Raw genomic sequence first — 26,482 nt, 5'->3', positions numbered from 1 at the left:
AGTTGGTGTATTCCTGGACTATGACGAAGACACACCCTGCAGCTCGGTGTCCTTCTACAACACAGAGGCAAAGACTCACATTTATACTTCACAGCGGGCTCACTTTCACTGAGCCGCTGTATCCGTACTTTAACCCCTGCATACATGACAACGGGAAGAACACGGCCCAGCTGGTTATCTGCCCGATCGAGGCTGGGATCACTGTAGACACTTCAGCACGTTGAGCGAGAGACTCGGAGGATCCTTGTTAAAACCTCGAGAGTATCCACATTAGTTGTTTGGATAAGTTGTAATCTGTAAATGCAAACAAAAGGCACTGGGAGCAGAACGAAAGACCAAGAACAGGAGAAAATATTCTTCTCCCAAGTGTAAAGCGAACACCCTGAATATTATCCTGGTACAGACTGCAAGCCCAAGCTTAGCTCCTGCAAGGTGTTTGGACATATTTATTTATTTATTCCAGTCAAAAGCTATAAGTTAACCACGAGGTTTGTTATTGTCTCTTAATCTTCCTGATAATATTTATAAAGAGGTTTTTAAAAAGAGCTAAAGACCCAAGCAAGGGTTCATCTGAACCATCCACTTATGTCTACTAAGGTAGGACAAATGTATGTAAATGGGGACAAAACTTCCACTGATAAGTCCACAGTTATCTGACAATGACACATTAGTGATGGTTTAGGAACTATAAGATGCACCTATACACGATCACTGCGGTGGATAGCACTGCATGAATCCTGCCTACATTTTTACTACTCATTCTTTGGTAATTTATTAATATGGTATAACTTATATTATAGCTCAAGACCTGATTTAAAAGAACTTTATGAATCCAACTTTGTTTGGATCTTTGGTTTAAGATCAGGGACACGTCACATAGTTGCATGGTCTTATGAGTTCAGAGGTGCATGTCTGTTTTTAGTTGGTAGCACGTAGATCATAGTACCACAATAGTATATTAACATCAGTATATCTCGTGCATGTAAGACGTTGAGTATATATAATTTCTTGCCATTATTGTAAAAATTTGGATTATTGTGATGTATTTAAGCTGAAATAAATGTGAACCGAATCCCTGAGAGTCTGCTGTGTTCTTTTAACTTTTTATCCCAACACAGAGTTTAGACAAATTCTAAAGTTAGAATTACAAAATGGATCACAGAAAACATATCTATTGTGCGGAGTGCAAAAAACACTTTTTAAGATAAGATAACCTTTATTAGTCCCACACGTGGGAAATTTGTTTTGTTACAGCAGAAAGTGGACAGTGCAAAGTTACATAGCAAAAATTAGAAAAACACTGGAATAGGATAAGAATAAGATACTGTACACAATAGAATAAAATAAAATACTTCATACAATAGAATACAAATGCTATATACAACTGAGTATAATACAGCGATGCCAGAAACGAGTATTGCACTTAGTGTTATTGCACATGTGTAGATGTGTGTTTGATCAGTTGACAGCAGTGGGGAGGAAAGACCTGCGGAGTCTCTCCGTCCCACACCGTGGGTGCCGCAGCCACTGAAGGAGCTGCTCAGTGCTGTCAGAGTCTCCTGCATGGGGTGGGAGATGTTGTCCAACAGGGATGACAGCTTAGCCACCATTCTCCTGTCACTCACCACCTCCACTGGGTCCAGAGGGCATCGTAGAACAGAGCTGGCCCTTCTGATCAGCCTGTTCAGTCTCTTCCTGTCCCCGGCAGAGATGCTGCCACCCCAGCAGACCACACTGTAAAAGATGAGGCTGAGGCCACCACAGAGTCATAGAAGGTCTTCAGGAGTGGGCCCTTCACTCCAAAAGACCTGAGTCTCCGCAGCAGGTACAGCCTGCTCTGCCCTTTCCTGTAGAGAGCATCTGAGTTATGAGTCCAGTCCAGTTTATTGTTCAGATGAACACCAAGGTACCTGTAGCTGTCCACAGCCTCAATGTCCATACCTTGGATGTTCAGTGGTTGTAGTGGAGGATATTTGTGCCTGTGGAAGTCTGTGGGACTCTCCCCAGCCTCAGGCTCAGGTTGAAGATGGGCTCCATCACCCCACACAGTTGGTCTGTGCAGGACCTGACGACCCTTGAGCTGATGCCATCTGGACCCGCTGCCTTCTAGGCTTTCAGTTTACCTGGTTACCGCGAAAACAGAAAACAGTTAACACCACGCCGATGTTGTTCACAGGACAGCAAGAGCAAACGATTGGGAGAATCTTGTCGTCGTAATCGTTCCCCTCGTACGCTTCATTACTCCGATTTCAGTGTTTTTGCCGCTCAACTAAAGCGCGCAGTTTACTTTGTGTTCACTCAAATGGAGTCGAGTCAACTAGCTCCACCTGTGACCGAGTGCCATAGCCTACAGCCAGATTAACTTGTGACACACATCTGCACCTGGCTCTATCGCCACGTATAAATTCGTTCCAAGCACAATACATTTTGGAACTTTATATTTTGCCTGTTTCTGTGTCTTGCAAATAAACCTTTAAAATAAATGAAATGGTATTATGTATTTATTTTTGGCCCACATCATTAAGAAATGCCAAATTATATACACAAAGTTATAGAAATCACCACTCCCGTTATTCCTGATGATTTCAATAACATCACATAATAACATGTAACATCACATCCTGTAAGCATAGCCTGCCTGTTAGTCATGGGATTTCCGGCTCTTTTTAGAGAACCAGCTCTTTCGGCTCCCAACCGGCTCTTCAGGTTGTTTTGTTGCTTTAATTAATTCATTATTAACAATAATATAAAATTCTGCACAGGAATTACTAATGTAAAAAAATATATAAGCTGTGGTTTTATTTATATATGTTTATACATAAATATAGACGGTGGCCCCTAGAGACAAAGCATGTACAAATTCCAAAACACATTTCTAGCGTTAACTGAATTTCCAAAACAGAGCAGATCACTTAAATTACACAACTGAAAGCATATGTGTATTGTTTATGTATTTATACACAAGCACTCATATATATTCAAATAATTAAAAAAAAAAAAGTTAATTTACCTGTTACTACCACACACCAAATCCAGTCGTTGGTACTTCCTGGCTTGTGTAGCCACTAGGTAACAAAGCTCAACACTGCGCCTAGCATCCTGTCACAGCGAGTGAGATGAGCCATGTAGGAAATAAAGGAGGATCCAAACGCAGGCACTTGTAAAGGTGTGAGGGTGGTTTATTAAACACAAAATAAAATGGACAAATGGCGAACGGAGCAAAGACTAAACTATACTGGGAACAAACTGACTACAGAACACGAACCTGAACATGAATGAGAGCGAGCGGAAACAGATGACGGTTGACAGCAGGGAAACACAGATGAAGCAGGGTGGATACACAGACGGACCAGCAACTACAATGACAGAAGACACGACTAAAATACACACAGAGAAACACAGGGGCCGTTTCTCAATTCTCAAGTACGCGAGTACGTACTCGCGTTCTCGGTGAGTACGTACTTGCCGAGAACGCGAGCACGGACTCGCGATTTGTACAATTGGAACACCAACGTACGTGATGATGTCACAGGTCCGGAGTTTTTACTGCCGTCCCCTCCTAATTTAACTGTGAGTAACATGTTATGAAGCTTAACTTTAATCACAGCCAAACCGGTTTACTCAGGAACAAATAAAACACTGAAATAAACCAAACATTAACATTCAGAAGTGATCTAAGTGACTTATATATCATTTTTAACCTCAGTAGTGAAACCTCTATTAATAAAAATAGTGTACATGTACATACGTGTACATACCTTAATAAAAACAAGCAGGTGAGATGTTAGAACGCTTTTATTTCTATTTTAGTGGACACTCAATACTATAGACAGCTGCTGGAGTTTCTTTAACCTGAGTAGTGAGAGGACCGCGAGCGGGGGGGGGGGGTTTGAAAACGATGTGCCGGGAGTCCGCTGTTGAGTTTTGGACGAAATGCATTCTGGGATATTTAGCTGTACCAAGCCAAACCGATGCATGCTCGACAAAACGGGCGGAGCGAGAACACATCCGGGACTTTTTCGTGTTCTCGGCATGATGCGTACTTCGAATTGGAACAGTACTTGGTCTCCGACTGATGACGTATCACGAGTACACGAGAACGCAAGTACGCACAAGTACGCATATTGATAAACGCCCAGGGAGATTACACATAGGTGGTGGACACAGCTGGGAGTAATTAACGAGATGAGACAGGTAAAACTGAACACATTCACATGAGACGTAGACCTTCACAATAAAACAGGAAACAAGAAATCACTACACAAAGACGCAGACTCGACACTGAGAGACAGACAACAAATGACACATAGACTTGAACTATACTATACAGGCACAACCAAAGGACAATTCCTAAAACATGAATAAACAGACATATAGAATTCCAATGATAATAATAATAATCAACAAAGCACAAGAGTAACAAAACGATCATTTGAAAATAAACCAAAACATAATAAACTCAAAATGCTTGGTCGAACCAACCCAGAACCGTGACACATCCTCTGTTGTCTTTTTTGTATGTGTGCTTTGTACGTGCTTTTTCTAGGGTCCACCGTTTTTTTTTTTAGTTCATAAAATGTTTTGAGTTTCAACTTTTCATTTCAACTTTTAACTATTTAAATTTTCAGCTTTTTCCTTTTAAACAAATTTAAAGTGAAACAACACACTACACTGCAAACCACAACACAATTAAAAATAAGTTAAAATATGAAACAAAAAGAAGATCCAAATTCTTGTCATATGGGCCTGCATAAATAAACTTTCTGAATCCTTTATCATCTGCAACTGAAAATAGTTGTGTATGATTACTATACCTTTCTAATGTGACGTTGTTGTCCCTGGCTCTCTTTCTCTCTGTTTCCCTCCCGCTCTGTTCCTGTGCTACTGCGAGTGTAACTACCCCCCCCCCTCTTCCCAGCGCAAACCACAAGGCTCGCGTGCGGGGTGAAGCGGAAAAAAAGTGCTAGAGAGAGGGTGAGAGAAAGAAAAGAAACCCCACGGCTCACGTCGTTCACTTCAAAGAGTTGGTTCTAAGAGCAGTTTCGTTCGCGACCGACACATCACCACTGCCTGTGTCTTTTCTCTGGAAATGAACATTTTCAGCCAATATAGGTCATTCATGGCTGGAGAGAGTTGGTAGTCATATACAGTCTGTATAAGTGGGGTTAATATAATAAACATTTGTAGGGACATTGCAGTTACTATGAATTTACAGCAGTTACACAGTGATTAGTAATAAACAGAGCCAGTGAGAGTGAGTGGATTTAAGAAAGTGAGTGACTCAGGTGTGTCAGTTGGTGTGTCATCTGTTTTTGAGTGTGGGGGAGAGTTAGAATTTCTTGGTTTTAAAGCTATGTTAGGAATATTCATAATGTAATTTCCAAAATTTGCATATGATCTGCAATTTGTAGCAGATCTACTGACTATCACATAGCAGCTGGAGCAGTCTCCAATGGAGGTCAGTCCACTACTGCCACCTGTGGCCAAGTGCCATAGCCTGCCTACTACTAGATTAACTTGTGACACATCTGCACCTGTTTCTATGACCACATTGAGTAGAGTCTGAGTGGCTGCACTTACCCTGGTGCATTCAAATCTACCCACAAACATATTGAAAGATGCAATGCCAGCAACGTTAATTGTCAAGACTAAAACCAATCATTAAGCAAAGACAACAGGGATCATTTGTTTCTGTTTATTTAGCATGCACAACATTTATAGTCGCCTTCTGTACAGGGGAAGTCCACACACACAGTGTGGTACCACCTTCCGCAGAAAGCTGTTTTCGCGATCGCCTCCTGCATGAGAATATCACCAGGTAAACTCGCGACATTTTTAAACATTTGGTTGTTCAACAGCCACAGGACTGACGGAGTGTGTTTGAGGTAACCTCACAAATTTCACAGATGACACATTTGGTGTCTATTTGCTGTTTTGTCAGTAGCAGCTCCTGAAAAGCAAGTCTACCACACATCTGTTCGATCAACGCCAATTAATCTGCGACGCCAGTTAATCTGGAACACTGGCAGCCTCCTCGGTTCTCTCCTCCTCCTGCCTCCCCTTCCCTCATCCACCTGCTGGCCTCTGTGGAAGCTCCGCCATAGCCACCACCAAACAACTGACTTATTTTTACACATCTGCCAGCATCTGGCCAATCCACCACCTTTCATTGTTCATACCGTTACTACAAAAAAAAAAAAAAAAAAAGTCATGACCCATAACAACGAAAAATCACCATCGATGGTGGGCCGGACTCAAATGTTACTGAACTTCTCCAGCTATAGTCGTGCCATCAGTTAACCCTTTGCTTGCCAGCTGTGGCACGCGTGCCCAGGGATGCCGACCACAGACGTATCGTAAAAGAGTTAGTCATTTATTTTATTACTACCTGTAATTTATTGCAGTTTACTTGTATTTGCTTAATTGTTTACTAAATGTTTGAGGTGTGAAATAAACTGCAATGGAGTTTGAAAACAAAATATGGGTGTGTGTGGTTGGAGGATGTGTTTGTGCGGGGGTGTTTAGGTAATGGGGTGGGGGGGGCTAGCAAAAAAAGTTTGGGAACCACTGTCTCAACCTGTGAGAGAGACTTCAGTTCTACTTACATGTCAGGAGGAAGGGGACTGATCCTGCATGGATCTTTTACTTCAAAGTGTAAAACGGGAAGTGAAAAATAAATGTTGTTGTTTTTGTTTTTTTTGTTTCTTGGCTGTTTCTTCATTCATGCTTGTTCACTTTCAGTACTTGTACCTGACCATCTTCAGAGGAATGTGTTTTTATTTTTGTTAAGTCACCTAACAATGAGCTGTGACTCATTCACTCATTAAAAAATGTTGATGTCACCTAGTAAGAATACGTAGTTGATTGTTGTTCATTTGCTGTATCATATGTTTGAAAACCCACTTTTATTCCTTGGCTTTTAAATCAGAATGAGTTTGTATTACTGTTATTTATCTTATTTCTCACTCAAATCTTCTAATTTTATGATTTATTTATTAATATTTATTAATAGTGATATTGCATTTAGATGTTTAAACATATTGGCACCCAATTAAGCTTTATTACAGGTGCAGTTATAATCACTTTAAACTGTTGAGTTGGATTTATAATCTTAAATGTTTATATGCAGACTGCAGTGTGAAAGAGTAACTCTATGCCAAAATAAGACAGGAAGTTACATGTTTTTGAAGTTACATGCTTTGCAGGAAGTGAAACCGGAACCAGAGTCTGAGTGAAAGTTAGTCTGAGGAGCAGTTTCGATGATGCTATTATCTTTTATACTTTTATATCTTTTGATTAAGCTTTTAGTAGAGGTTCTTGATGAAAACATTTATTCAGTAGAGTACACATACATAGTTTCGGTTCGGTTATTACATACACGAGAGCGGCTTCTGTCTCTCTGTCTGGGGAGAGGCCAGGAGCTAGTCGGCGAGGTGAAATGGGGTGCGATTGTAACCACACATGTAACCACACACACACACTTAGTTAGAGAGGTTCACTTGTAGGTGAAAGTTTAAATTGTTTTGCTAGGGTTGCAGTTTTATGTTGGTGTACGTGACTGTTTGATGAAGAAGCAGGTGCACGAGGCGAGAGCTGAGCGGGCTTGTGGGAAACCACCAGGGAGAAGATGGAAGCCAGTGTTCTTTTAATTGTGTCTCAAGTTAACTGAACATTTGTGGTTTTGGATTGACGTATGCTGTATTGTGTCTGCTTTGCAAAAGAGGGGGCTGTACTATCTTACCCCTATAAAACCTTTGTTCTGACTATTGTAAGACAGTTCAATACTGAATCTGCACAGTATTGGCTCCACGCTGCGTGTTTCATTAAAATCATCGTCTTTACCTTTTGGACCAGTGTGGTTACTTGCATTCCGCCTGTATTTACTTCCCTATATTTTTGAACCTTAACATTTTGGGGGCTCGTCCGAGGGGGGAAGTGAGACAGGACGGAGAAAGGTCCGAGGCGTCAGGCGCTCAGGCATTGGTCAGTGGTCAAAGTGAGTGACAAGCCGGCATACAACAAAAGGTAGGCACCACCTGTTGAATTTCTAAGTGTGCCAGATTGGACATTACAAAATTAAAAGTCTACTCACTGAAATTACTGGTATATGTGTCACGTCCGATGTGGCAGACGTGTGGAGTGTAGATAAGGACCCAAGATGCAGACTGCTTAAGTGGTGAGCGAGCTTTAATAACCAAAGGGTGACACAAACGGAGAAGAGGTGGGCGAAAACCCAAAACCTAAGAATGAACTAAACTGGGAAAAGCTAAGCAAAACAAACCTGAAACCTTGAAACATGAAACGGAGATGCAGGGAGAATAATGCGGCCAGAATACGCAGGAAAATGGAGGGAATAACACAGACGAAAACAGCAACGCGGACAAGCTAACCCACACTATAAATACACACGCCAGGAATCAGGGAAGGGAAACAGGAGGGAACACACCTGGAAGACATCACAACTGACGAGGCAGGGGAAAACGTAAACAGAACACACTGACATCAGACACAGACCTTCACAATAAAACAGGAACTACACAAGCAAGGACACAGACTAAGAAACGCGGACTAAACACAGGAACACTTGGGCAGAACTGAATAAACACTAAACAGAGGAAGAACAGAACCAAAATCACAATAGAAAACAAAACGCTGGGTCAAAAGGACCCAGGATCATGACAGTACCCCCTCGAAGGCTGGCCCCAGACAGCCCAACAAGAAAAAAACAAAACCGCCAGAAAAACAGAAAACCCGACCAGGGCGGGCGGCGGGGGTCCAGGACGGAGGCTCGGAGCAAAACAAAACAGGTGCACTAGACAGCAAAAACAAAACACGAGTCCCAAAACCAAAAGAAAAGAAACACACCAGAGCTCAAGAAAACAGTCCAAATCAGAACACCTCAGGGGCCGGCCGTGAGGACGGCAACGTGGACACAGTTCAGGGGACGGCCAGGGGCCGACAGCACCGGAGCCCAGACAGTTCAGGGGCGGCCGTGCGGACGGCAGCGGCGCTGACGTGGGCACAGTTCAGGGGTCGGCCGTGAGGACGGCAGCGCGGCGGCGGCGTGGGCACCGTTCAGGGGTCGGCCGTGAGGGCGGCAGCGGCGGCGGCGGGCACACCGTTCAGGGGTCGGCCGTGAGGGCGGCAGCGGCGGCGACGTGGGCACCGTTCAGGGGCGGCCCGGGCCGACAACACAGGAGCCCGGACAGTTCAGGGGCCGCCGTGAGGACGGCAACGGTGGGGACCCAGGCGAAGGGAGTCTGGGGCCGCCCACGACGGTGATGGCGCCTGGCCAGCGGCCTGGAAAGTGGCCGGTTAGCTGGAGGCGAAGACACGGAGGCTGGACCAGACGGGGCTGAAGACACGGAGGCTGGACCAGACGGGCTGAAGACACGGAGGCTGGACCAGACGGGCTGAAGACACGGAGGCTGGACCAGACGGGCTGAAGACACGGAGGCTGGACCAGACGGGGCTGAAGACACGGAGGCTGGACCAGACGGGCTGAAGACTCGGAGGCTGGACCAGACGGGGCTGAAGACTCGGAGGCTGGACCAGACGGGCTGAAGACTCGGAGGCTGGACCAGACGGGCGGCAGCAGGCGGCGCTGAAGACTCGGAGGCTGGACCAGACGGGGCGGCAGCAGGCGACGCTGAAGACTCGGAGACTGCAGCTGGCGTAGCGGATGAGGCTGCAGGCGACGGCGTGGACGCCGGAGACGAAGGCACTGCAGGCGGCGGCGTGGACGCCGGAGACGAAGGCACTGCAGGCGGCGGCGTGGGAGACGGAGGCGCTGCAGGCGGCGGCGTAAGAGACGGAGGCGCTGCAGGCAGCGGCGTGAGATGGTGAGGCTGCCGCTGGCGAGGATGGTGAGGCTGCAGCTGGCGGCGGCGTGGAAGCCGGAGACGGAGGCGCTGCAGCTGGCGTGAATGAAGAGGCGGCAGCTGACGTGGAAGCCGGAGACGGAGGCGCTGCAGCTGGCGTGAATGAAGAGGCGGCAGCTGGCGTGGAAGCCGGAGGCGGTGGCGCTGCAGCTGGCGTGAATGAAGAGGCTGTAGCTGGCGTGGAAGCCGGAGACGGAAGCGCTGCAGCTGTCGGCGGCGTGGAAGCCGGAGACGGAGGCGCTGCAGCTGGCGGCGGCGTGGAAGCCGGAGACGGAGGCGCTGCAGCTGGCGGCGGCGTGGAAGCCGGAGACGGAGGCGCTGCAGCTGGCGGCGGCGTGGAAGCCGGAGGCGCTGCAGCTGGCGGCGTGGAAGCCGGAGGCGCTGCAGGCTGGACGGGTCCCTCGGATCCTCCAGCGAAGACTGATGACAAAGGCCGGAGCGGTCCCTCGGACCCTCCAGCGGAGACTTGAGACGAAGGCCGGAGCGGTCCCTCGGACCCTCCAGCGGAGACCAGAGACGAAGGCCGGAGCGGTCCCTCGGACCCTCCAGCGGAGACACGAGACGAAGGCCGGAGCGGTCCCTCGGACCCTCCAGCGGAGACTAGAGACGAAGGCCGGAGCGGTCCCTCGGACCCTCCAGCGGAGACTAGAGACGAAGGCCGGAGCGGTCCCTCGGACCCTCCAGCGGAGACACGAGACGAAGGCCGGAGCGGTCCCACGGACCCTCCAGCAGAAGCCATCACTAAGCCAGCAGCCATGGAGGCCACTAGCACACATGAAAGCAACTGGCACTGCCCAGAGCACTGGCCCTGCCCAGGCAACGCTGACATGAGGTGGTACTCAGGGGGCTGCTTAAACTGCAGGGGTCCAGAATTAGCTGGGGCCTGACACCTAGCCTCTGGGGGAGCCCTGGAGTGGCAAACTGTACCAACGGCGGCTAACCCCTGAAAAGTACACTGAGAAGACGTAAGACTTCCTCCCTGCGTGGAGTGAACGGGTGAACCAGGTGGCCCTGGGGCCTGAACTACAAGTAACGGTGACACTGGAGGCACTGGGGCCTGGACTACAGGCGGCACTGGGGCCTGGACTACAGGCGGCACTGGGGCCTGGACCACAGGCGGCACTGGGGCCTGGACTACAGGCGGCACTGGGGCCTGGACTACAGGCGGCACTGGGGCCTGGCCTACAGGCGGCACTGGGGCCTGGCCTACAGGCGGCACTGGGGCCTGGCCTACAGGCGGCACTGGGGCCTGGACTACAGGCGGCACTGGGGACTGAACTACAGGCGGCACTGGAGGCACTGGGGACTGAACTACAGGCGGCACTGGAGGCACTGGGGACTGAACTACAGGCGGCACTGGAGGCACTGGAGACTGAACTACAGGCGACACTGGAGGCACTGGAGACTGAACTACAGGCGACACTGGAGGCACTGGAGACTGAACTACAGGCGACACTGGAGGCACTGGAGACTGAACTACAGGCGACACTGGAGGCACTGGAGACTGAACTACAGGCGACACTGGAGGCACTGGAGACTGAACTACAGGCGACACTGGAGGCACTGGAGACTGAACTACAGGTGACACTGGAGGCACTGGAGACTGAACTACAGGTGACACTGGAGGCACTGGAGACTGAACTACAGGTGACACTGGAGACTGAATTACAGGTGACACTGGAGGCACTGGAGACTGAACTACAGGTGACACTGGAGGCACTGGAGACTGAACTACAGGTGACACTGGGGGGGACTGAGCCGAAAGGGGCACTGGAGACTGAACTACAGGTGACACTGGGGGGGACTGAGCCGAAAGGGGCACTGGAGACTGCACTGAGGGTGAAGCTGGGAGCACTGGAAACTGCACTGAGGGTGAAGCTGGGAGCTCTGGAGACTGCACTGAGGGTGAAGCTGGGAGCTCTGGAGACTGCACTGAGGGTGAAGCTGGGAGCTCTGGAGACTGCACTGAGGGTGAAGCTGGGAGCTCTGGAGACTGCACTGAGGGTGAAGCTGGGAGCTCTGGAGACTGCACTGAGGGTGAAGCTGGGAGCTCTGGAGACTGCACTGAGGGTGAAGCTGGGAGCTCTGGAGACTGCACTGAGGGTGAAGCTGGGAGCACCGGAGACTGAGCAGAGTGTGGCACCGGAGACTGAGCAGAGTGTGGCACCGGAGACTGAGCAGAGTGTGGCACCGGAGACTGAGCAGAGTGTGGCACCGGAGACTGAGCAGAGTGTGGCACCGGAGACTGAGCAGAGTGTGGCACGGAGACTGAGTAGACGGTGAGTGAGCGACTGACACTGGAGACTGAGTGGAGAGCGGCTGCGTGGCAGCTAACTGAGCTGAGAGTGGCAGCTGGGCAGCTAACTGAGCTAAGAATGGCTGAGCAGGCGATAAGCTGTTTACATTGCTATCTGCAGCACAAAACACTGCCCCAGAACAACCAGTTCCACAATCCATAACGGAAAAAGAGTCCTCACCCACCACAGCCGACGATGTAGAAGTCCGAATGTCCGGCTGTGGGGTGGCGCGCCGCGGCGCGATCGACGCTTTTCCCCCCAGCCGCACACCGACAGGCGGGTAAACTTCGCATCCGGCAGGTGAGGCTGACGCGGCTGCTCGGGGTGGCTGTTGGCTGTTGCTGCTGGACGCCCGATATTTCCCAAGCTCGCGCCGCCTCCCGGCTTCATACAAGTTGGCCAATAAGTCCGAACATCCTCTGACCTGGCGGAGATAGGGATTTCCTTTGAGGATCTCCTCAATGCCATTTATCCCCACGATCCTAGCTCTCATATTCGAGGTGTGGGTTATCCACTCGACCAGGCGTTGGACTCGCATCAGATCGCTCTCCCGGGTAAGTCTGCTGGATCCATGTGTTGGCTGTTTCGTGCTGTCACGTCCGATGTGGCAGACGTGTGGAGTGTAGATAAGGACCCAAGATGCAGACTGCTTAAGTGGTGAGCGAGCTTTAATAACCAAAGGGTGACACAAACGGAGAAGAGGTGGGCGAAACCCAAAACCTAAGAATGAACTAAACTGGGAAAAGCTAAGCAAAACAAACCTGAAACCTTGAAACATGAAACGGAGATGCAGGGAGAATAATGCGGCCAGAATACGCAGGAAAAATGGAGGGAATAACACAGACGAAACAGCAACGCGGACAAGCTAACCCACACTATAAATACACACGCCAGGAATCAGGGAAGGGAAACAGGAGGGGAACACACCTGGAAGACATCACAACTGACGAGGCAGGGGAAAACGTAAACAGAACACACTGACATCAGACACAGACCTTCACAATAAAACAGGAACTACACAAGCAAGGACACAGACTAAGAAACGCGGACTAAACACAGGAACACTTGGGCAGAACTGAATAAACACTAAACAGAGGAAGAACAGAACCAAAATCACAATAGAAAAACACAAAACGCTGGGTCAAAAGGACCCAGGATCATGACAATATGTCTGTTTTGATTTTGGTGAAAAGTTAAAATTGAAGTAATGATAATGAAACGTTGAAAATGATAGTACTGGGTAAAGAGAATAAGTGTATTGAAAGCAGTTGGACTGCAGAGTGAATTTAGTATGATAGGTAATTGGTGAGAGTTTGTGATAGTTAAGTCTTAATTGAATATAAAGCTGGGCTTGGACATCAATAGAATTGCCTGTGTGATTTTGGGTGGTGTTTTCAAATTAATTAAATTATTTTAGGACGGGAGCTGGGCTCCTAGGACTGCACCAAGTTCAGGGGTGGGAACCCCTCCCTTTTCCAGACGTGAGAAAGGGTCCTCCGGCGTGAGGGTATCCCAGGTGGCCACTGCCAATGACTTGGGACCATTGGTTTAAAATAGCCCCTGGTATTTTACCAGGTTGTCGTCTGGGACAGCATTGTGCAGTTTTTGGTCAGTAGAAGTTGGACTTCGGGCATATAACTTTAATTTAAAACTTGGGGGAAGCCTGGGATGTGAAATGCCCAAAAATAGAGCTTCAGGCAGAGTTTGGGTTGGTTCACGCTTTTAAATTGTGTTAGGGCATTATAGATGCGGCCGCGGTCTGGGACCGAGAAACGGTAAATTGATCGCAAAAAACTCAGGGAGTTTTCCGCTGGGCGGTTATTATTAAATTTGTCAAAATTCGGTAGGAAGTTTTAAAAGGCCTAAAATCTGTGCAGTTGTAATTAAAAGACGTCTTTGTAACATAAAATAAGAAATCTTTGTGTGAAGGGAGTCTCTGTGTCAGCAGTGCACTGCCTGTTGACTTCTATTTTTAGATGGTGTGTTCATGTAAATGAGGCAGCTGCTGCGGAGTGTATGAGAGGATTGTTGCTTTCGGTTTTGTGTGTTATCTAGCTTGATAACTATTGTTTGTAGATGTTCTCAAATGCCTGTGACTGAGATGCTGGTTTTGCTCATTAGAATTGTATAAATAGAGTTTGAATTCATTACTGTGGATGTGTAGTAATTGACTGAGTTTGATATATATATTGAGTGCATTGTACAGTACATAAGACCACTATATATTTTTTTTGTAGTAACCTCTCTTGAGCAATAAATGCTGGTGTGTTTTAGTTTTTGTCAGTTATGTGTGTGCTGTGAGAAGCTGTGAGAATGATTAGAGGTTTCAGTTTTTTCTTTACTTGCTCTTTCTGATTATGAAAAGCATGTTTAAAATACTCGTAGGAAAGCATAATTTGTGTGATTTTAACCGTGTGAATGCTGTCAGTATTTGATTTGAGTGACTCTGCGTGATTTGTCTGAGTGAGTGAAAAGGTGGAAGTTTGAGAGAAAAGGCAGTGTGTGTGAGACGATTCATGTCAGAAAGAGGTTAGAATATTTAAAAGTGTGTGTGAAATAAAGGTGTATTGTTTCTAGATCAAGAGATTTAGATTGTTTTTAGTAGAATTAAAGAGGGTTTTTAGACTATACATACAAAGAAAGACAGAGTCTGCAGAAACAGGAAATGTGTGCCTGTGGTGTGTCGGTGACAGGAAACCGCGTGTGTGTGTCTGTGACAGGAAATGCATGCCCATAAAAGGAACTGAGTGTGTAAAGAAAGAACACAGAGAGACGTACGAGTTAAAACTCTAGGTATATGAAGCAAATGGAGGCTTTTAAAAAAAAAAAAAAAAGGAAGTGAAAAGGATATTAATTGTATGCTTTAGTGTGTTGATACAGGTGGACTTCTCTCAACCTGGAACCCTGAGTACAGCGGCAAAAGCATAGATCAACACAATTGGGAAAACAAGACAGTTTTTGGCTAAAAGTTGATGGCTTCACCTGTCACTCTGTTCGGACCCTGAGAAGAAGCTTAAAGGACAATTAATTTCATGATGAAGACCGACAGAACATCGGGACTTGAAGAATCAACAGGAGGCAAAAGCCAGTGGAACCGAACCATTAACACTGACGAAGATTGACGACCCAAGCAGCAGCATGTAAGAAAACCACCTGATGACAACATGTGCTGAGAATAACAGGCTGGGCAGTTGAACAGTGGGATAAAGAAGTGTGGAAAAGCACTGGACACTGAGTTTCATATTTGCCACGCTTGGAGTAATCTTGGAAGAGAAGACTGAAAAGATGAATGGAGAGAAAACAGAGCAAATGAAAATAAGACTGACTGACGACTCCAGAAGCAGAATGGAGGAAACCCCGTGATAAAACATGCAGGGGGAACTGGAGGCTGGTCAAGAACAGTGTCACATGACTGGGGGGCGCTGAGTTGAAGGCACTGAACGTGATATTTTGCCAGGCTGGAACCTAACGTAAAAGAAGAATATTGAAAGATCAAAACAGAGAAGAAACAGACTGTGTTTGTTGGAGCTTTGAATGCCACACAAGGACACTGTGAAAAAAGGGAGAAAGGACCGGTGTCAGGTGAAGCCTGGACGAGTTCGACCGTGAAAATACAGGATATGATTGGATTGAAATTGAAGCCTGAACTCATGATGGTTTAGGGATGTCCACCACATCATAACAAAGAGGTAAACATTAGAAAAGGTAAGAATAATGAAAGAAAATAACTGACAACTATATTAATGAATAGAAAACACACATGTACAAATTGTTATATGTGAAATTATTTTTGGAAAGGCTCAGAAGTGAGATAGTTTGAATCCAGAACTCAGTGAAAAGATGCATAAATTAACCATGAATACATGAAAATGCAATGAAGAACACAATGAATTAATGCAATGAAGATGCAGCTTACACTTCATTAACATGATCACATGATATGCAACGAAGAAAGCAGCTTACATTCAATTAACATGAAATATAAGGAAGAACACGCTTATATTAATATTGATGACATAAACATGACATAAGTGGTATTTAAGACAGGAAAGAGAGAGAGGTGAGTCGTTTAAGCATTCGTGATAATGAAAATGTCTCAGTTTGTTATTTTCAGGAGCAAAGCAGACCTGGATCAACTTTCCACAGCAGCGGTCGGAAGAAAGTTATAGGTTAACATTACTGGAAATGTTCAGTAAGTTTCTGGTTGAATCGTTTACAGCAATGTGTTCCTGAACGTCACAAGCAAGCTCTGACTCATGGCTGAAGACAAGGAATGCCGTTATTTAAGGTGGGAAATTAAAATTTGGGCTAGTAATTCAGGGGAAGGAGAAAACTGACTGTTTAAGTGGAAAATTGTGAAGGAGTCTGAAACACTGCAAAAGCAACACATGAAAAATCACACACACAAACAGAAAATGTAATTAAACTTGCATTAACCTTACAAAGACAAGACAACCTCATGAAGATCAATGCATAGACACTGATTAAACCTGGCTAAGAACACAAACATATGGAATTAAATCAGCTTGCTAATTTCATAAGTGTTAAAATGGTGTGAATGTTGAAGAAAATACACTTGGATAAAATAGAATTGAGGAATAACTCAAAAGAAGTTATATGACAGGGGAGTGAGTTATGGAAAAAACAAAAGAGAAGTGATTAAAGTAGTTTAAAAGAGTGACTTGGGAGTGCTCTTGTACTGATTGATCAAAGCAAGTGATTAGTATAGAAAGAAAATGAAAATAATTCAATAATGTGATAAGGTTTAAACAGTGACTTGTTGAGATATGACTCAGTATGCAAATTAGCTGGAGTGAGTGGTGACGAAGACACTTCCTGTGTGCGTGTGTGACTGAGACATTCAGTTGAGGAAACAGAGCAGTGACTGAGGAGGATTATTGGGCGACAAATATAATGGTAAAATAACAGGATAATTGATTACGGTGGTCAGGACTGTTCAGAGGTGCAGATTTGGACAGGAAATTTATAATTTAGTGATGATACGTTGTTGTAATGGGCTTATATCTTAGGCTGAGTCTGAGACATTGTTGTGTGCAGAATGGTGCAGCTTGTGATGAGGTACAGGGTGCATTGAACGGGTGAAATTTAAGATTGTTTCAGATTTTTGGGGCTGTTGTTTTTTACTTTAATAGAGGGAGTTTTAATAAACATGGACACGTCTAAAAGGGCCCATAGTTTTTGTAACAGTGCACTTAAAGAACCTGTCAGGTGATTTTGTTTTGTACTTTGATGAGCTAATAATCAGCTCTCTTTTTTTTTTCTCATTTTGTACTAAGCAGGCCTGGAAGAGAGTGAACTAACAGCGCTGACAAAATTTCCGAGAACGAACATAAGGTGGGCTTTACAGATTATAATTGGCTGAGGAGAAGTCTACCAGTGGGGACCTGATTGGTTGTGAGTCTCTGTCTAAAAGGATTGTAGCGATTCAATCCAGACAAAAGCATATAGAACTATTTTCCTAAAAAGAGAAAACAAAATAAAACGAATGAATGAGCTCATTTTGCTAATGTGGAGTATCTGTTTAATTGTGCAGAAGGCTCCAGTATCAGCAAAACATCTTGTGTGAAAAGTGAGTGAATGTGTGTGACTGGACGAAGGTGGGAATGAATAAAATGTTGACAAACAGGAGGAGGGGAAGACTTAAATCTGGGGATGCTGATTTTTGGGTTGCTGATGTTTGCTTTGGGAAAGTTTCTGTTTGATTGACTGGGGTTAGATTATGATATTACATTATATTGTTGGGTGAATGTTTGATGCTAAAGAGGAAACATTTTTTGATATAACTCATGTTACCATTAACTGAAGTAACACATGATTGACAACTGTTTTGTTTTAAGTTTTATTTCTTGTTATGACACAGATTGGATCATAAAGGGGGAGTTGAGTATGAAATGTAAAGTACAGGTTTTGTTTCCAGGAAGTTCCAAGGATCTGGACTTTGCATGGAGCAACGATTTTGAGAAGATTTGACATGATGATTAAATTGATTTTATTCCTTAAACACAGGTTTTCAGGGCCGGAGCGAAATACCTGAGAGGAGGATTGCTGAAGTGTTTGGAGAGATGATATGACTAACCTTTTTTCCCTTTAATTTCTAAAGCCCAGGTGACGCATTTAGAGGTTTATTTGGACACACATGTGAAGTCCAAATAAAAAAGGGGGGATTGAAATAAGTTTTAGGATCATTTAATGACATTTATTTTGGTTTTTTTGATAACTTAGATATGGCAGCGCTGAGGCAGAAAATGTTATTTTTTAAAAAGAAAGGATTAAAATGAACTGAATTCTGTTTAGAAGATAAAATGCTGGTGTTCATAAGATGCTGTATACAAAACTTAAAGGGAAACTGTGGGAATAAAGGATATGCTTTGGGGAAAAATAGTGAAGATTTTAGGAGTAGAAAATGTTTGGTTTCTTTTTGACTTTTAGAATAAGTTGTTATAATGTAGGCTTTAGAAACAGATATTAAACAGATTTATTTCTAGGGTAGAGGAGAGAGCTTTTTATGAGGATGTTAAAAGTGTCACTGACCCAAATGAATAGCATTGAAGATTATATACATAGAAATTATTTTATACACATTGCATTTTGTGCCTTTAAAGGAGTTGTGGCTCAAAAAGTCGTCTCTTGAGGGTCACAAACTTTTGGTTAGCGTTATGATTAGCCAATCTACTGTGAGGATGACATGAGTTATTGAAGGATTGCACACGCTTACAGACATATGGAGTTCATAAACACACATGACAGTATTGATTCCAGGCCAAAGGCCTTTAAAAATGCATTTAGCATTTAACTGAATAGGAGTTTCGCTTGTAACTAAACTGTGTGACATGTAAAATATTGAGATAACACATGCAGCTCCACATGAGTCTTATTATATAAAATGCAGCTACAGAATAACGAATGCTTGTCGAAGTGACCAAGGTTTCTTTTTGCTTTAAACCAGGAGCAAAGGGGGGAAAGCTTATATATATATTTTGGTTAAGTCTGATAAAATATAATTAGAATGTACCATTACATTAAGAGCAGCAAAATGAAATAAAATGTTATACCAAGAACTGAAATAACCCAGGAACTGCGAGTTTTAAAATGAAGTTAGTGTCAACACACAGAAGTTGTTTCTAGGCAGCTTTTAGCTATGATGAAATTTATTCAGGAGTAATTGATTATATGCTTACACTTAATTGATTAAAATGGTTGTTCTTCTTTGATCTTCTAACAGAATAAGTGGTTATGATGATTTAGGAGTTCAAAACATAATTAGGTTCATGTTTTTGAATAAAGACAACAATTGAGGAACAGAGTAAGTTAGCGAGCCGTAGGAGGAAAAGGTGTTTTGTTTCCTTTGCAGGAGGCTTGATGGACCACGAGAGAGGGACCGAGGAAGAACCTAACCTTACCCATGGAGTGTTCTTAGGGGGGAGCTGGCATTTTATTACTGGATCACCTAGATGTCATGAGGTGGTTGTCTGATTTGCTGAGCCAGAGGATGGCTAGAGAGGGTCAGAGGAATGACACAGATGAAGTGTAGTGACCCTCTTCAAGGGTCACCAAGAGAGGGTGTGTGAGGAATTGAGGTGTTATTTTTCTGCCATTTTTATTATTTTGTTATTGCTATTGCATCATAATCATATAACAAGCATTTGCATTGACGCATTTATTAATAGTGATATTGCATTTAGATGTTTAAACATATTGGCACCCAATTAAGCTTTATTACAGGTGCAGTTATAATCACTTTAAACTGTTGAGTTGGATTTATAATCTTAAATGTTTATATGCAGACTGCAGTGTGAAAGAGTAACTCTATGCCAAAATAAGACAGGAAGTTACATGTTTTTGAAGTTACATGCTTTGCAGGAAGTGAAACCGGAACCAGAGTCTGAGTGAAAGTTAGTCTGAGGAGCAGTTTCGATGATGCTATTATCTTTTATACTTTTATATCTTTTGATTAAGCTTTTAGTAGAGGTTCTTGATGAAAACATTTATTCAGTAGAGTACACATACATAGTTTCGGTTCGGTTATTACATACACGAGAGCGGCTTCTGTCTCTCTGTCTGGGGAGAGGCCAGGAGCTAGTCGGCGAGGTGAAATGGGGTGCGATTGTAACCACACATGTAACCACACACACACACTTAGTTAGAGAGGTTCACTTGTAGGTGAAAGTTTAAATTGTTTTGCTAGGGTTGCAGTTTTATGTTGGTGTACGTGACTGTTTGATGAAGAAGCAGGTGCACGAGGCGAGAGCTGAGCGGGCTTGTGGGAAACCACCAGGGAGAAGATGGAAGCCAGTGTTCTTTTAATTGTGTCTCAAGTTAACTGAACATTTGTGGTTTTGGATTGACGTATGCTGTATTGTGTCTGCTTTGCAAAAAGAGGGGCTGTACTATCTTACCCTATATAAAACCTTTGTTCTGACTATTGTAAGACAGTTCAATACTGAATCTGCACAGTATTGGCTCCACGCTGCGTGTTTCATTAAAATCATCGTCTTTACCTTTTGGACCAGTGTGGTTACTTGCACTCCGCCTGTATTTACTTCCCTATATTTTTGAACCTTAACACCAGTGATCTAATTTATGATTTTGATTAGAAAGAAGTAAATACAATATTTCTCTGATGGGACTGAGACACTTCTTCTAAATTCTGTCTACTGACTTTTATCCACAGAGTCCAACATTATTCATTTTGGGACAAATACTCGCTTCCAAAGTGATGGAAGAGTGTTTGCTTTTGTTTTTCTTGTGTTTTTTCTTTGATGAACATAAATAAAGATGTATAATAATAATGAAAGTACTTTGTCATGTCTCTTTTTCCATGTCAGTTGTTTTAATCATGTAAAATCCCTTTTTATCTATTTGCATGTTTTTGTCCACTCTGGGTTTCCTTTTTAAAAAAAATCATTTATAGTTATTAATATTGAATCGTTGCTTCCTTTTACGCAATCACACTGGCATAATGTTGACAGGAAGCAGGTTTGAATTGGTTTCACAGGCATCACTTTTATGAAGACTTTTTTAATTTAACTCAAATAATCTGTTCTGTATTTTATCAGGTGCTTTTCACATCAGTTAGGGAGGACGCCTCAGTGTTTGGAGTCATATCAACCATTAACTTGACCCAAACTAGTTGAGACTGGAATATTTGAAGTTATCATAATAGCTTTCTTAACAAAACAGGCAGGTTGAACTCCTTAAATCCAGAATGGAGATGGTATATTGTTTGTTATGTCACATTAATCTGCTTTGAAAATCAACAAAGAAATAGTTTGTTAGTGTGTTGAATCCTGAGAATTCCAGACTTTATATTTAAATGTGTTACATGTAAATAAGGTTTGCATATTTGTGAGCAGCACAACAGGAACAGTTAGCAATGCTAAAAACATGGGCGTAACAGCCACGTGAGAAAACGTTTACAAGATGATTTATCATTCTGTCATCGTTCCTGACAGCTGTGTTTGGGATCAGGGGAACACGTGTGGAGTTTCACTTTAGGCCTTTCAGAGTACCAGGAAGCACTTTAACACCAAACTGTGATTTTTTTCTGGTAGTTGTAAAGGAAGTAAGTCAACTAAGCCAAATAAAACTTCACTAAAAACTGAAAAATGAATGCTAATAGCTCAAATCTTTTCTAGTACCTTTATTTTATTCTGATCCATCAAGCCTCTTCTTTTGGTGAAATCCGTGTCCCTGACTCCTTTACTAGTCAATTATTTCTCAGTTTGAACACTCAAAGCGCTTCCTACTATAAATCTCATTCTCCCAGTCACACATGCATTGACACAGTGGTTTTATCTATGCCTGAGTGCTTCATCTAACATTCACACTCTGATAGATCTATTAGTGGATATTTGGGGTTTGACATTCTCTACAAGTCAAGATTAATTCTACTCTTGGTCTAATTTCATGAAACTAACTGAACTATTTATACACCTAGCCTCCTAAAGAACTGATGTTTGTGTAAAAGTCTCTCTAAGCTTTTACCAAACTCATGTCAGACTTTCTAAACACATTTGTTGACTTTGACTAAAACAGGAAATCAGTAAGAGAGAATCCAACAAACCACATGACAGAAATATTTGCTTCGTGGCTCACCGTGCTCAGCTTCAAACAGTTTTTGATCTCCTCCACTTTCTTCAGTCGCTCCTGGATCATCTGTTGAAAATCGGCCTCACTCTTCTTAATCTGGACCTAATCAGGGGCAAAATAAATGAAAAGGCATTGGTTGGCATGGCTGCAGGACATTGAATCATTATTCTTTTTCCTTGCCGAAGAGGAAGGTTGCTGGACGGGCTCCTCTGGCCCCCCAGCGAAAACCGTCCCAAAACAAGCGGGCACCAGGGCCCCTGGCACACGCAGGGCTGAAACAGCAGCCGTGCACGGGCCTCTGGCAGGGGCAGAGCAGGACCAGCAGGCGCACGGGCCTCTGGCAGGGGCAGAGCAGGACCAGTGCAGTCCTCAGCTGGGTTCTTAGCCTCCAGGGGTCCATAGTCAGCCGAGGGCTGTAATTTAACCTCTGGCGAGGCCCTGGAGCAAGTAACAGTCTCTAAACCAGCCAGCTGTTGAGGAACGATTACATTTTCAACGTGTTCGTCTCTCTCCAAAAAATACGTACTAGAAAAAAAGAGTCCAAAATGGGAGGCACAGACACAGCCTCCCGTACAGAGGGAGTCTGTGAAGACGGAGATTGCATAGATGACTGGGCTAGTGGGGATACCGGAGGCTGAGCTGAATGCTGCTGGGCAGCTTAACGAGCTTGTGGCTGGGCAGCTGTCAAGAGATTTATTCTAAAGACACTTCTTCAGCTAAGAGTCTAAGGGTAGAAACACACACAGACGCTGTGGTTTTCACTTGTATACAAGGGCGGTCACAGAACGCTCACACCAGAGTGGGGGCCCTGTGATGCGCCCTCTGTTACCGCTCTGGTCTTTATTTATATACAAAGCAATACAACAGTGAATATGTCTATTCATAGGAAGAAGAATGTTAGTGTGTAGGGAGTGAAGATAAGAGTGGTTTAGGTGTATGTGTGTGTGTTGTGAGATTCAGAAGGACGCAGCCCCTCTTCTTGTTAGAGAGCGCAGATAAAAGTGTCCAGCTCTCCTCTTCCTGCTTGTTCAGCTATTATCGCTGTGAGAAAGAATTTATAAAACAGTCTTGTAGTGGACAACAGTCTAAGTCATCAAAAGGTCAACATACAGTATTCTATCATATGCAAACTTATATCATTAAAAGCTTATACTGACTACTAAGTACAATTTTCCATTGACAGCAGCTAAACGAGCTTGTGGCTGGGCAGCTAAACAAGGTAAAGACAGCTGAGCAGGAGAATGAACAAGCAACAAACAGTTCTCCTTGTTATCTGTTGCACAAAACAAAGCCCCTGAATAAACTGTCCCACAGTCCAAAACAGAAAAAGGGTCCTTCTCAATCACCACAGCCGGCAGTTCTGAAGTCCCATTATCCGGCTGTGGGGTGACGCGCCGGTGGCGCGATCGTCGCTTCCTCCCTGCGGACAGCTCCGACGGGCCGGGCAAAACCACATCCGGCAGGCCGGGCAAAACCTCCGGCAGGGGAAGCTGACGCGATTCTTCCAGGGTGGCCGTAGTCCACTGCTGCTGGACAAAGTCTGTGGACTCCAGGGCTTGCACCACCTCCCGGGCTTTATCAAGGTTGCAAATTAAGTCTGAAACTCCCTTGAGCTGGCAGAGGTAGGGATTTCCTTCCAGGATCGCCTCGATGGCTTTTAACCCCACCACTTTCGCCCTTGCGTTGGTGGTGTGGGTTACCCAGTCCATCAGGTGTTGGAAGCGTGCGAGGTCGCTCTCCCCAGACAAAGCTGCTGGATCCATCTTGTGGTCACGTCGTACTGTCACGGCTGGGGCGGCAGTCGTGTGGTTGAATGAATGAGGATCCAAGATGCAGATGGCAGTGGAGATGCGAGTGGAGCTTTATTTACAGTGAAAAGTAACAAAGGTGAGGGCAGAACTGAACATAAACCTAAACTGGGTAAAACTAACAAACAAACCAGATAACATAATGACACCGAGAGATATACAGAGATGGCAGATGAAGAAGGCTGGGCAGAGAGACGCGGAGAAACACTGAATTAACACCGAGTAACACAGAGAATTCACTGGGAAACAGACGACACGATGAGGAGCACAGGCAGACACGCAGTATAAATACACACACCAGGTAATTAGGAAATGGCAGACAGGAGGGGACACAGCTGGAACTAATGGGCATAACGAGACACAACCTTCAAAGTAAAACAGGAAACACACAGACTGATTTACAACACAAACACGGGCATATGAACAGAGCACCGAGGACAGACACAGGTAGGGCTGATAAAACACTAAACTCCAGGTTCAACCCTAAACTAATACAAAATCAGAATAAACTCAAAACACAAAATGAAATCCAAGGAAACACAAAACGCTGGGTCAACGACCCAGGATCATGACAGAAACATTAAAGACTTTTGTAATTTGTTTTTATTTTAAAGGCAAGACTGGAAAAATACATATGCAAGGTCATTTAAGGTGAATCCAGATATTTGGAAATTCTGCAATGAAATGGGTACATTTGATATTAATGGTTAAAATTAATACGTTTTTAATTATTTTATTTAAGATAAAATGTATCAATTGCAGTGGTGAAAACCAGCTTCTACCAACTGCGCCAAATTTCCAAGGCAATGCCCTACCTACGACACAATGACCTTGAAAAGCTCATTCATGCTTTCATAACTTCAAGACTGGACTACTGTAACTCTCTTTATTTAGGTCTCCATCTTTCCCTTATCCAACGCCTGCAGTTAGTCCAGAACGCCGCAGCACGCCTTCTAAGCGGCACCAGAAGACGTGACCATATCACACCCATCCTTGCCAACCTTCATTGGCTCCCTGTCAAATACCGTATCGTTTTTAAAATTCTTTTATACACTTTTAAAATTTTAAATAACCTGGCACCCAGTTATTTGATCGACCTCCTTAATCTATACGTCCCCACGAGAGCACTCAGATCCTCTAACCAGGGGCTCTTAATGCAACCAATGTCTCGACTGAAGACTAAGGGGGATCGTGCTTTTGCTTTTGCCGCACCAAAACTCTGGAACAGCTTGCCGCTTTGATGTCCGTAAGGCCGGAATCTATCCAATCCTTCAAATCACGGTTAAAACCCATCTGTTTAAGCTTGCCTTCCAAACAACTTAGTTTTAACCTCTCCCTGGTTCATGCTTGCTGTCACGTCACCATTCTATAACTGTATTTCTTTGCTGTCAATTGTATTTTCTGCTCTTATATTGCTGTAACCCGCAAATGCGGCTCATCTGTGAAGCACTTTGTTGTACTCGTGACTTTTAAATGTGCTATAGAAATAAAATTGAAATTGAAATTGAATTGAAATTGAAATATGGTATCAAGTTACGCGAGTTAACTGCTGTCATTTATGAGCAGTAACTCCGACAAGTCAGCTCTGACAAGTGTTCAGGTTTTTTTTTTTTTTTGGTTTGTTTGTTTTGGGTTTTTAGTCGACGTTGTTTCAGTTTCTTCATGAACGTAGCCAGCTTGTCACCATCTCATTGGTTGGTCCTGCCTTGAAGCTTTACTCTTAGTGCTTTTTTGCCTCTATCACCATCTTGGTGTTTCCATAGTGAATGTGAGAAGTGTGATGACAGTCTGAGAAACCAAGGGTGACTTTTCTAGTAGAAATTGGCTTTGATTTTTAGATCAGAAAGATCATGTGCATCATTTATATACAGTATATGTTTCTGTCTTAACCTTCTGAGGTGTGAGTCCCTATTTCTAACCCTTATTGACCCTAATTTCACCCTTGCCCTATAATTCGGGGAAAGCAAAAACAGGCTTTGTTCCCTCTCTTGGTTCACATTTGTTGCCTGATGGACAAAACTGAAGAGAACAATTTAATAAAAAGTCCATTTTCTGATTGTCCGAAATTTTCTGATTCGGACAAAACGGCGTTTTTTACGGCGTTCTGTGCCAGCTGTAACGCCGTAAAAAACGCCGTTTTTATGCATCTTTGAACAGCGTTTTCTGCCGAGTGGCAGAAAAAACGGCGTTTCCGTCTGTCTTTGAACGCCGCTTTTTATGTCACTCGGATGGTGCGTTCAGGGCGCCATGTGAGAGTCGGAAAAAACGGCGTTTGTCGAAACAGAACCCCATTTTTTTCGGCGTTTTGAATAATTAAATGGCGTTTTTTACGCTATTTCTTAACCAAACGGGTTAGAAAAGTGGCGAATTTTGGCACTAATGGCTT

General features: G+C 44.2%; 1 protein-coding gene across 2 annotated transcripts in view; it reads right to left on the bottom strand.

The window, feature by feature from the left end:
• Window positions 1-26,482, bottom strand: part of LOC116333683 (polymeric immunoglobulin receptor-like) — a 180,766-nt gene that overhangs the window by 137,106 nt on the left and 17,178 nt on the right. The window lies entirely within an intron of this gene.

The sequence above is a fragment of the Oreochromis aureus genome, linkage group 3, assembly GCF_013358895.1.
Source record: "Oreochromis aureus strain Israel breed Guangdong linkage group 3, ZZ_aureus, whole genome shotgun sequence".
Taxonomy (NCBI): domain Eukaryota; kingdom Metazoa; phylum Chordata; class Actinopteri; order Cichliformes; family Cichlidae; genus Oreochromis; species Oreochromis aureus.
The sequence above is the reverse complement of the archived record's forward strand: the minus strand, read 5'-3'. Positions and strand labels throughout refer to the sequence as shown.